The sequence below is a fragment of the Micrasema longulum genome, unplaced genomic scaffold, assembly GCF_059751315.1.
Source record: "Micrasema longulum isolate JH-2025_06_02 unplaced genomic scaffold, ASM5975131v1 h1tg000069l, whole genome shotgun sequence".
NCBI lineage: Eukaryota > Metazoa > Arthropoda > Insecta > Trichoptera > Brachycentridae > Micrasema > Micrasema longulum.
The window spans coordinates 950,304-962,796 of record NW_028277276.1 but is presented as its reverse complement, the minus strand read 5'-3'; the positions used below and the strand labels follow the sequence as shown (position 1 = coordinate 962,796).

General features: G+C 30.9%; 1 protein-coding gene across 1 annotated transcript in view; it reads left to right on the top strand.

Annotated features, from left to right (window-relative positions):
• The window catches only part of hwt (SH2 domain-containing adapter heavyweight), a 193,792-nt gene that overhangs the window by 116,819 nt on the left and 64,480 nt on the right, over positions 1–12,493 (top strand). Inside the window, exon 2 of the mRNA XM_088231404.1 lies at positions 8,332–8,427. The gene's annotated coding sequence lies outside the window, so the exon portion shown is untranslated. The remainder of the gene's footprint in view (positions 1–8,331; positions 8,428–12,493) is intronic.

The window sequence follows — 12,493 nt, the reverse complement described above, 5'->3', positions numbered from 1 at the left end:
AGACAAACAAAAACTATTTTTTCCAAATACCTTAGCCTTGTACATGACACGTAAGGCTTTTAAAAATACAGGGGTCCAAATATACATAAAATAAAAAAAATAAAAAAAGAGTAATACGTTTATTAACGAAAAGACTGCTTTGTGCATGGGTAAATTTAAAACGGTTTCAGTTATGTGGAGAAAGTTTTTTTTAAACTCCTGTAGGAGCGCCAAAAGAAGAAGAAGAAGTATTTGTTATTTAGTCGTAAATAATTAGTCTTACACTTCAGGAGCCAGTCCAGTCTATGTAATATTGCTTCATACCGCCATGTTTTGAATTTTTTAATGGGATGGATCGTTATGAACTTACTTTGTATATTATTATAAATAATTTCTACGCAGTATAAATTATTGCCATTCCAACATTTTAGGCACTACTAAATAGAGAGATGTGTAAGTGGCGTTTATGTACCACGCACCACCGCGGTTTATCTGCCCATGTTCCAATATCATCGCTTAAATCAAATTTCGGGCGACCAGGCTCGCATGTGTTGCAGGGGGATGGTAGTTTAATCAAAACATGCTGTGAATCACGCGCGGGTGGCGTATGAGGCAGTGTGTAGTAGTTATCTATCGCTGTTGCTACTATCCTGGGAATACATCACTGGGATACATGAACATAATGTGATTTTATTATGTTTTACAACTCTCGACAATGTGATGAATAAATTCAATTAACATAACAAACTAACATTTCATCGTATCGGCCATATATTAAAAATAATTACTGAAAATGGTACGTTTATTTGTTATATAATTTGAAAAAAAAATGTAGGCTTATTTAAAAATACTGAATTGCGTAATAAAATAACTTTAAACACTAAAACTATCAAATAAAATGTTTCATTATTTATATCGTTTCCATGCCAAAATACGGCAATTACTGACAAAAAATAGCACTTATAATACAAAAGAAAAATAAAACTGTTTTTTTTTATTTTACATTACGTAAGTTGAAAAAAATAAATATTATAACAACATTTACAGTCTGTGTTGAAATTATTGATATCGCTTTTAAAATTATTACTTTATGTTTAATGAGTTTTTAACTTAGTTTTGATTGATTGCATTTTTTTGTTGATTCAGCAATTTTCTTGCGCAATCAATCTTTTTGCGAAGGTCATTTGCTTTACATATTTTTACCTGTATCAGGAAGGATCATAATCTACATTCCTCTTTCCTTACCTTGAAATGCATAGGGTACTGCATTGGTAAATCAAACGCAGCGTATTTCTATCATGTGTTTACATTTAGGTAAGGTGCTCAGTCTTAAGCTGCAGGTGCCAGTCTAAGAACAATTAAATATTGCATTTTGAACAAACATAAAAATCAATCTTTTATGTCCACCCTGACAAAAATCGAACCCTGTACTTCAAAAATGGTAGGCGATTGCGCCAACCAATACAAAACGAGGCACATTTGTCTCCACTCGATTTCCTTATTCAGAATTTTCACCCTAGAGCAGCCATCGAGTCGAAAACGTTTGTACAGGGTTCTGGTTCTATTTCACACACAGAACGGTATTATTCACCCTTATAGACACATTCTATCCCTTAACAAACAGTTCATTAAGGCGTTAACAATAATACTGGTACTATGTATATTATGTTCTTATGTGCTTAAATTGCATATACGTGAGGAATTCGTATTACTCCTGCACCACCATGTTCTCCTGGTATCTGCGGTCCCATTATGGTCTGCCGACTGGACCAGGAATGCATAAGATGGGGAGAGGTTATTGATAGGGAGGGGGGTATATCGTCTCTTATGAGTATAATACAATATAATCGAAATAACATCTACAGTTAAGTATAGAATATCACATAAATTAATACTATTTTCTTCTCCTTCCTCTTTTTCTATAAGTAAGCAGTAAGCATGTACATTAATTTTATACGAGTCGTTTTTCGGATAACCTTGAACAAAAAAATTTAAATTAATTATTGCATTTAAAATAGAAGAATGTGAAAAAAGCTTTTAGAAATTCAGTAGTTTTGAAAAGGAAAATCATTAGAAATTTATAAAAAAAAAATTTTACTCATAGCAAATTCAAATGGTAATTTTCCGGTGTTCGCAAAAAAATGCGTGTTACTATCAGAATCAATACTTTTGAGACTTCATTGCATAAATATAAAGGATACATAATTTTATTGAGGTTGTATACATAATATATCATTTATGATGATGACAATATTCAAGAAAAAAGAAAAAATGGTTCATTTTCATTTGGAGTCAATTTCATTTTTACTTAATTGAAAATTAATTAAGTCCCAATAAATCTAGCGTGAATAAATAATGCGCCCATTTATCAAATAAAAATCTTAAGTTTAATGTACGAATATTTTTGCAAAATTTGTTGGAAACGTTTTTATCGAAATTTATTCAAGTCATGCTTTTGCCACAACAAAAATAAGAAATAGGTCACTTTTAAAAAACATATCAAAGAAGATGTTGATAAATAAGTAGGATGGGTGCCATAGTAACTAAAAATACTGGAGTAACTGGACATTTTAAATCTAATAGTTAAAAAAAGTTAAATGTTGTGCGTTCATTTTAAGAAAAACTCACAAAAACGTTTATATTTTACGGTGAAGATAAATTCTTACGGTTACTAATTTTTGACTATTAGATTTATAATGTCAGATTACTATAGCATGTCTAATTATTATTAAACTTACCCTACGCTATTTTATTATCTGACAAATACATCAATTTATACGAAATTTTCACGATGTTTTGTATAAAAATAGGCATTATCTACCACGATATTCTCTCTCTATAATGTTTCGGTTTTGACCATAAAGCCGACAGACTTTATTCATTATTTTCCTTTCTGCGCGGCAATATATTATGCTCTCCTAGTCATCTCTGTGTTCCCTCACAATGGATCCGTCGGCACATAAATTCCGGACACCCGCGGTGCGCTTCTCCTCAACCCAAATCGCTAAAAGTAAAAAAAATCCTTTAAAAGGAAATAAAGAATAAAACGATCATACTATTCGCACGTCAAAGAAACTACTCCCTTCTGAATACTGTCGCTACTTTCATTGCACCTTGTCAGCTTGAGGTCGACGGAATACTTAAAAATATTTTACTCTTGTATTTTCTGCGGTCCTGATACTCGTTAGTAAGTTAAGCGTGTTGTGCAGATTGAAATTTATGTTTTTGTAATATTTTTTTTATTTGCTTATTTTGTTGTAAAATTTGTCTTTAAATAAAATACATATATCATCATTCTCCTTTTCACGCCCAGTGGTGCATAGGGCACTGTATTGGTAAACCGAATTTAGCGTAATTTAATCACCTGTTACATGAAGGTAAGGTGATCAGTCTTGCACATTAATACTTTAAAAATTAACGTTTCGCGCCCACCCTGCTAGAAATCAAACCCAGGACCTCAAGAATGTTAACCGAGTGCATAAATCACTACACAACGAGTCGGCTTTATTGCACCCCCAGAAATACACTGTTGTTTGTCTAAATGTAGCTTTTTTGGGTATGAATGGAGTTTGACAACATATTTTTTTTCTTAGGAGAACATTATAAAATTGAGTAAAATATCTAGAACACTGCAGTAATTATGATGTTATAGTGATCTTTTCATATTTTTACAGTCAAATGAGCAAATAAAACAAAAATACTGGGCATTATTATAATGTTAACATACATACATTAAGTTATGTACATTAAAAAAGTTTGTATTTTCTCTCCTACAACATTTTGCAGGTTGTTTGCCAATTTAGACATACCACAGTGTACTTTAGGGGGTGCGTTATCTTAACTCAACTTTCGTTTTCAGGATTTTCACCTGACAGCAACCATCGAGTAGAAAACACTCGTCAAGGGTTCTGGTTCCATTTCACACATAGAACTGTATATACATCTCCTTGGACACAGATAGTGAAGTATTAGAGCATGATTATCGCGTGTGAAGATTCCAGTTTTAATTCTTGACTTTTTGAAATCAAAGAATTGTAAAAATAATTTCTATATTATCATTAAAATGAGCTGTTATGTTAAATTATTTTAGTGAATAGTTTAATCTGTGTATAATTCATAGAATATCAAATGGAATTTGGAAGCAGATTCCTTTTTCTTAACTTTGCATTTTTCCTAATTTTTGTGGGTAATATTATAATTTGGTTACTATTAAATATAATGAAGAGATATTATGTTTTTTTTATTGTTAATAGACTATTGAACTAAGCCAAAAATCGTTTTTTGAATTTTTTGTTTGTCCTATTATCAGATTTTTTGGAGTTTTTAATTTCTGAAATTACTCCGCGTGTGACGTCTCAAGTTCTCTTTCGTTTCTTCTCGGTTAATTTAATGCTCTTATTTTGTTTTAATACCAAATATATATGTTTGAAAATACTTATCTCACCTGCTAACATTCCTTTTTCTTTTTCAAATTTTATTGGTAAAATATGGATTGTATGCTTGACCATAATAATATATTTTCCACTTCAGCTTTTAATTTTACACTTTGTTTTTTAACTTTAAATTCATTGGCGGTGTGTATCTACTACAAGAAGAATAAAATTTGAAACTAAACCACCAATCTTCAAACCAACCGGAAAACATCGCTACAATATTCTCAAACAAAATTTTATTTTAATTGATGGTCATAAAATTAAACTACATAGATTGTACAAATTAAATTTTAATTCTTTCTTACTTTTCTTTTGAAATTCTTGCCATCTGAGGGTAATTTTTCTGTTTCGTTGTGTTTTTGGGACTCAACATTCATTTTTATGATAGCCAACAAAAAGGTAATTTTATTATCAAATTAACGTGACACCGAGTTAACGGAGTATATGCCTTGAATATAAATTAATTCATTAAACCATAGTGCAAAGACCTTCTTAAGAGGCGCCTAGAGATTACGTGTATTAAAGTGAGTTTAACAACATATAATTTATTTAGTAAATTTCTATCTTGATAGTGGGTAGTGAAAATAAAAAGCCTTAGATTCATTATACGTAGTAAGTACTATAAAGTAAAGTAGTTTTAATACTCATTTAGGCAAGTTATACTTGAAACAACATAAAAACAAAGGATTTAACATTAAACGGCCTTCTGAATATTATGTAATGTGGACTGGCATTTGAGAGGATGCGCGGTTTGACTTTTATTCATAAAAACGTATTCCCGAATTTTATCGCTGGATTGTGGCACTAGTGCGATGACTTTTTTACCCACTACAGATATCTACTATTGTCGTGTCCTTATCGTATGTTTTTTATTTATTAATTGTCTTTAATGGTAGAAAACCCTGATAATCGCCTAGTTTTACATACGTCTTTGGACATACGGTATTCAGATGTAGTAATTATTTTTGAGAACTGCAAAACGCGACGACACAGAAAATACCTTATTGATAATCTTTCTTTAAAAAAATCTCAATCGGTTCAGTTTTGGCGTGCGTAAAACGGCAATACGAGGCATCGGTTTTGTCGATTTTAGTTAAGCATAATCATTAATCAGCCCGACGTGCACTTATATTTCTTGCACATCGAGGAGACATTTGCGAGAGCGTGTCCTCTTAGCCCTAAGATAGAACACATATTTTGTTTCGATTCACGTCTTCCAAACTTAATATAAAAACACTTTATTTTATATTCTGAGTGTTAGACTGATCTACCCTCAGAGTAATAATGCGCCAAGCTATAGAGGAGCCCAAACGTAGGATAACCATTATATGACTATTCTGTATTAAGTTAGCTACAGTTCGCAGCAAAACAATGGGCCGTACTTAGGTTGAGAATTGCCAAATGGATATTAATTTGCATTGTAAATATTTTTAAATACGTACTTGCGTTCTATGAAACATAGTGATAGGGCTTCTCTATTGGTTCACGCATTATTACTCTGAGACAAGACTTATTATTAATACAAAATTACAGAAAACATATACTTCTATTTTGGTAGGTGTCCTATAAAGGGTTAAGGCGTAAGACTAATCATCATGTCTTCATGAGGTAAATAGTTGGTGTAAATAAGGGCAAAAGACTAAACCAATGATTTTTAGTACATTATAATATTTTTATTAGTTTTTCCAATTTTTTTATATTAATGTTCGGGGCATTTCTTGCACTGTTTATTTTTTAGTTAGGTATATTATATTTTCTTCCGAATCAAATTATTCATTGGCTGTGTGGTCATAAATCGTTTTCACTGATTTGTCAAATGATATATTTTTATTTATACTATTAATTTATTATAGTAACATAAAATGATACATGTTTTTTTTTCTATTACAATCTAGTTTTACTTATTAGGTAATCATTAAAACTGTCACTTTCCAAAAAAGAGACTTTTTGGTGACTTGAAGTTATATAACTTCGAATATATCGCACATGAGAATAAAAAAAATAAAAAAAATAGAAATAATAATAAAAACAGAAAATAATAATATAGTAATACTAATTAAAACAGAATGCTGTTTTTACTACAAACATTTTAAATTAACTTAAAATTTATTAGGTGATTTAATAGATTTTATTTCATTGGGGATATCTGTACAATGTTTTATTCCTTTAGAACGAAACTATTTTGACTAGTGTGGAATTTAGGAATTTAGATATTAATTTGGTATCTGATTATATTTTTTATTTCAAATTCGTTTATTTTTTCTTCTTTGTAAATTTGTGTCATATAATTTATTTCGTAAATAGTGTCTAATGTATGAACTTTAAATATATATTTTAAAATAGTTTTCATGATGAAAATTTTATCGAAGGTGCTGTCGATTGTATTATAAATTTTCGACGGGAATAAAGCAAATGTTAAAAATCGATAGTTGGGTTACCGTTCTTTTTAAATCTATTATTTATCAAAGGTAAAATATGTAGATATTTTATCGTTTCTCCTTTATTTAGAGTTGTGTTAGATACGACATCCAATTATATAGAGGTTAAAGATTGGTGTGAATTAGGGCGTTTAAATGGGTTTATGATACATACGAACATTTGTATTTTAATATTTAATAAAATCATAAATAAGTGTCATACCACAAATTAAAAATATATTTTGACATAAAAAAATAACTTATATTCAGTTTATTAATCCATTTAATCAAGTTTTTACATAGGGCAAAAATATAAACAAAACTACGATTGATTTCGTTAACTTATTTTTTTGCATTTTCCGGTGAGTACCATTTATTTTTCAAAAGCGTTTATTGTTTCATTTAATATTTTTTATAACTTTAAATTATTTCCACTATTTAATCTTGTTTAAGTTGCAATTTTCAAATCCTTTTTTTTTTCTTTTAAAGCATCAAAACAAAATTCGTATATGTTTTATTTTTTCTTTTATTTGCGTACAATATTCCGTTCTGTCAGAACAGTTGTTCCAATACATGAAGGTGCTGGATATGAGACAATTGTACCTAAAATAAGTACTTACACACTTCTGGTCGAACAATAAGGAGAGGTCTCAGCAAAATGTCCGTACGAGGTTACCCAGAGCATGAGTTATGTCATACCAAAAACCCGTAAGACTTTTGCTCAGAGACATCTCTCATTTATCGCACTGAGAGTGTTCAATATTTTGGAAGAGCGTATTAAGCTCTCAAGGACAAAAACTATTTTCAAGAAAGGAGTTAAGGACTGGATTTTCCTTAGTGGGAGGGATTTGAAAAGGAAACTCCTTGACGATTTTCCGAATGTTTGAGTTTACTGTTTACCATATTGATGTGCCATGTTTTTTTTTAAAATTATTTTTTATGTTTCTGATCCTATATTTGTAGTGATATACTTATGTGTCTTTGTCAACTCATTGCTAGTCCCATCTCAACACAGAACTTTTAGTCCCATGGAGTTGGGACTTATGTCTCAAATAATGTACACTAAACTCATGTTTGTAAATAAATAAATATATAAATAGTTTGTATGTACTCTCTCTTATTTGATTATCACAGATGTCCGAGCACCCAATTTATTGTGTAAAATAAAATTGTGTTAACACGTGTTATTGCGAATAGACTCTCTAAATATTTCTTTAAAATATATAAGGCTTCGCAATTGAGGAAAAAATTAAATGATAAATTAATATGACGAAATAGATATAAATAAATATCGTATTAAACCTTTAAAACCATAATTCAAAAAAATAATTTTAGTAATAAATTTCTCACTTTTCACAATTGAGATGTTTGGAAAAAATCTTCTACTTTTTTTGTACATAAATAATAATAATGGTTTTATACAAACCACAACCCGATTTTTGTCAGTTGACTTCTGGTACTACAATATTTCGTTTATAATAATGTTTGTTTATTTTTTGCAGTGTTGGCCTGAGTACAGTCAACCAGTCGACCAAGTTGGACGTACACTTAGCGCTCAAAAGAGAGTTGGACTTCCCAGCACCCCGCAGCAAGAACAAGTAAGATAGATTATAAATTAAATATACGCAGGTACTTAATGTCGGCCTTGTGGTGTATGGTCAGCGCGTTTGCCTACCATGCAAGAGGTCTCGGGTTCGATTCCCAACATGGTTGAAATCAAATATTTATTTAAAAGGGTGTTTTTACAATGGAATATTTTTAAGTCCCTGGACTGGTACCCGTAGCGTAAGACTGATCATCTTACCTACATGTAAAAAAAAATTATCAAGTTACGCAGCGGTTGGTGTACCATGCAGTGCCCTTTGCAGTATTAGGTGCGGAAAGAGAATGATGAATGATGACTTAATCAATAAAAAGATAAAAAGCAACGTTCAAAACAAACACATATTAGTTGATGAAGGAGAGAAAATATTCCGAGAAAATTACTTTTTGCATAATAACAAAACAACGACCAAGTCTCAGGAGGAGAATTGAAAACAATTTTATTGTATTTTTAATAAGACGTCTACCGGTTTCGAGACGTACCCATCTCTTCATCAGGACACTCACAACACCAAGGTGCAAATACTATAATACACTTTCACCTTTACCATTGAACACCTTTTTTTCAACTTTAGCTTTGAACATAAATATAATACAATATCAAATGTTCTCATAAATACGTTTGTCTTTTTTTCAACCAATATGCGCATTCTTTTCTAAATGTAGTGACGTTTTTAGCTACCCTAAGACTTTCTGGAAACACATTTAAGCCTTTTTAAAAAAGGTTGTTTGATTTGATTTGACTAATTACTCTGTGTCCATGAGGATGAAAATACAGTTATGTGTGTAAAATAGAACCAAAACCCTGTACGAGTGTTTTGACTCGATTTACTCTCACGTAAAAATTCTGTAAAAGGAAATTAAGTGGAGATAAATCCGCCTCTTAAAAGTTACTATTTACATTAAAGCGAGTTATCACAATTCATTATCAATGATGCGATAATCTTTAATGAATCTAACTACAATGAACGGCCTGTTAGTTAATCTCCATTTCACCCTAATTTGATGCAATTCCTATGTTTGGGTAGTACAAAAAATAGTATATACGTACATTTCCTAGGGATGTTTACGGAGAAACATAAGGGGATGCAATATGGATTCTGCGTTACTTAATGTGGGAGGAATATCGTTTTTTTCTCACATTACAAATAAAGGATTTGAATTTTCTCAAATGAACATAACATTATTTACATTTTCAAGGGCACTTTATGTTGACAGATAACTATCAGATATTTATTTATTTATTCATCTTATAGAAACAAACAGTCGACAATGATATAATAACATAAAAAAGATACGGTTTAAAGACACACCAGCGAACTTTCTAAATAAAAATTATACATATTAAATTGTGGTACAACAAAAGGGTGTGTTTATGTGTATTTGTATGAGAGTAAGTGTAGAGGTGTGTTTGTGTGCATTTGTGTGGGATTAAGTGTTTAGGTATGTGTAAGTGTGAGCATCATTAAATAGCAAGTTGGATCGTATCGCAGCCAGAAAGAATGAGTCTTAATTTATTTTTAAATAAATTAAGGGGCGTGTTAAATATATCAATCTATGAAAAAAAAGCATTATGGTTAGAGCAAGAACGATAAAGGAAAGAGTGTTGTGCATAGTTAGTGCTACAGATTGGCAAATGGAATAAAAACTTATTTCTTGTCACGCGAAAGGGGACATTAAGATTAATTTTAGAAATTAGGTAGATATAGAAAACCTTTGTAAAAATGGAATGGAAACCTTAAAATATAGAAAATTGTGAGACTTACGACCGACCATTGATTGAATAAAGTGCTCACTATGTAACAGTATTAACGTTCTGCTAATGTTTATAAATGATATTATTATTGTATTTCTTAAATCCTGTGATTTTTGAGGGCTGAAAACCTTATCGCTATCTTGATGAGATGCTTCTGAATTGTTTTACGCTACTTTAAAATGTCTACAAAGACCAGATGTTTTATCGACAATATTTTAACTATGCTTTGATCTTTGTCGAAAATAACTGGTATCAACCATCAAAAGATTTCGTAAATACTATGCAGAGGCCAAAACTCTTTCAATTAATCTAATATCTCTCTTGCCTTTATTAATAGGGAAATATCACATACTACGAATACCGATAAAAATGAAATGGAATAAGAATAATTAATTTTATTTTCATAATCAATATGGATATTGTCGAGAAATGTTTTCATACATAAATTTAAAATGAAATTAAAAAAACACGTCGCTAGAAAAACGTGACATGTTTGGCCTTGAAAGTTGTGACGTCAAGATTTGTGACAATGTTCTAAACAAATTTGAATGGTCAGGAACCAATAAACATGAATTGAGACGTATTAGGGGCGTGGCTAGTGGAATGACCGTTTTTGCGGGAACTCCAAATTACAAATTTAAAAATATTTTTCGTGCTACTAGTAATTAGTAAAAAAATATTTTTTTACTGGGCAGTATTTTCAAGACCTTTATTACTTTATAAATGTAAGGGATATTTCCCAATTGGTATAATAAAAAAATGTGTAAAGGTACGACGAGCAACTTAACAATGAGTACTTCTAAAGTAGGAATGTTAAAAATAATTTCAAAAAAGCCTCATTAGCTTATAATAAATAATATTGAAAAACTTTTAAGATACCTATAAGTTAGAAAAAGCTTTTTTTCTGAAAAACTTCTAAAATATTTTTACCATACAATTTCCTATTTGTTTCTGTATGTTTCCCGTAGAGAATTTGTATTTGGTATACGTCAAGGGGTAACAGGAACGCATCTTTTATGGTCATTCGCGGCCATTACTATCTATTTCATTTCGTTCTGCCGCCCACTGTTCGCTGTAATAAATATAGCTACCCTAGCAGGGAGTATTCCGTGTTCCCATATATATGCAACAACAAAAAAATGCTGATACTCTCTACGGCATTATGTACTCCTGGTATTAGGAATGTGTAAATCACATGTACTATCTCTTCAGACGAGTAGATTGATTGTTTCGAATACACGTTTGATTAAAAATCCACTGAATTTGTGCCTATTAAAAAAAATCTATATTTAATCTTGAATAATATTGTTCCCTTCAAAACAAAGTAATAATGATCGAATATAATACACGCCAGCGTTTTTTCTAATATTCGAAACGTTTCTGAAATGCGCTTTTTGGTTGACCTTCAGTACCGTTGGCAATTCGGCTTTTATCTTCTCTATGGTTGCGAATTGTCGTCATTTTATAGTCCTCTTCATCTTTTCGGGAACAGGAAGATATCACAGAGGGGCAAATCGGGTAAATATGGTGGCTAGTGCATCGATGCGGTCTGGTTGTTCATAAAAAGTAGCGAATAAGCCGCGAGGCGTGAGTGGGCGTTCCCTTTTTTGCTCTGGAATAACTCTGAAAAATTGCCTCTCACACCCAAACGCGCCTTACTAGGTTGTCCGTCAAAAATATGCGTCCAAAATGACCTAATATTGTAAGATTAATTATAAACATATGAGCAAATGACAAGCAACTAAATATAGGCTCTTACAATTACGTATTTTGATTGAAATATTTCGTGTATTTGTTTATCAGACCTCGTATTTTTGTTTAGGATATTATTCTAATGCGTTTTTCTTTATTAATATTACGTTGATTTTCTGCATTAATTTAATTTTTGGCAATGTGATCACAAATAATTTTAACTGATTTATTGATTCAATCAACTGAATTTTCCCTACGAAAATTTAAAGAAATTTTTATCGGTGGTATATTCGATGGTATAATTATCGATGGAAATAAAGCAAACGTTACAAATCGATAACGGTGTTAACGTCCTATAAATCTATTATTTACTAAAGGTAACCTATGAAGAAATTTATTCGTTTCTCCTTTATTTGGAGTTGTATTAGATACGGCATCCTATTATATCAACTTCTTGAAAGAAATATTAAATTTCTCGTGGCGTTTTGCTATGGAAACCCCCTTATTTTTCTTGCGTGATGTTTAGGACCTATTTGCTTGATATAAAAAGCTGTTTATGATATTTTTGAAAGGATGTAAAATAAATTGATGGCCCCTGACAAGAATATGAACCG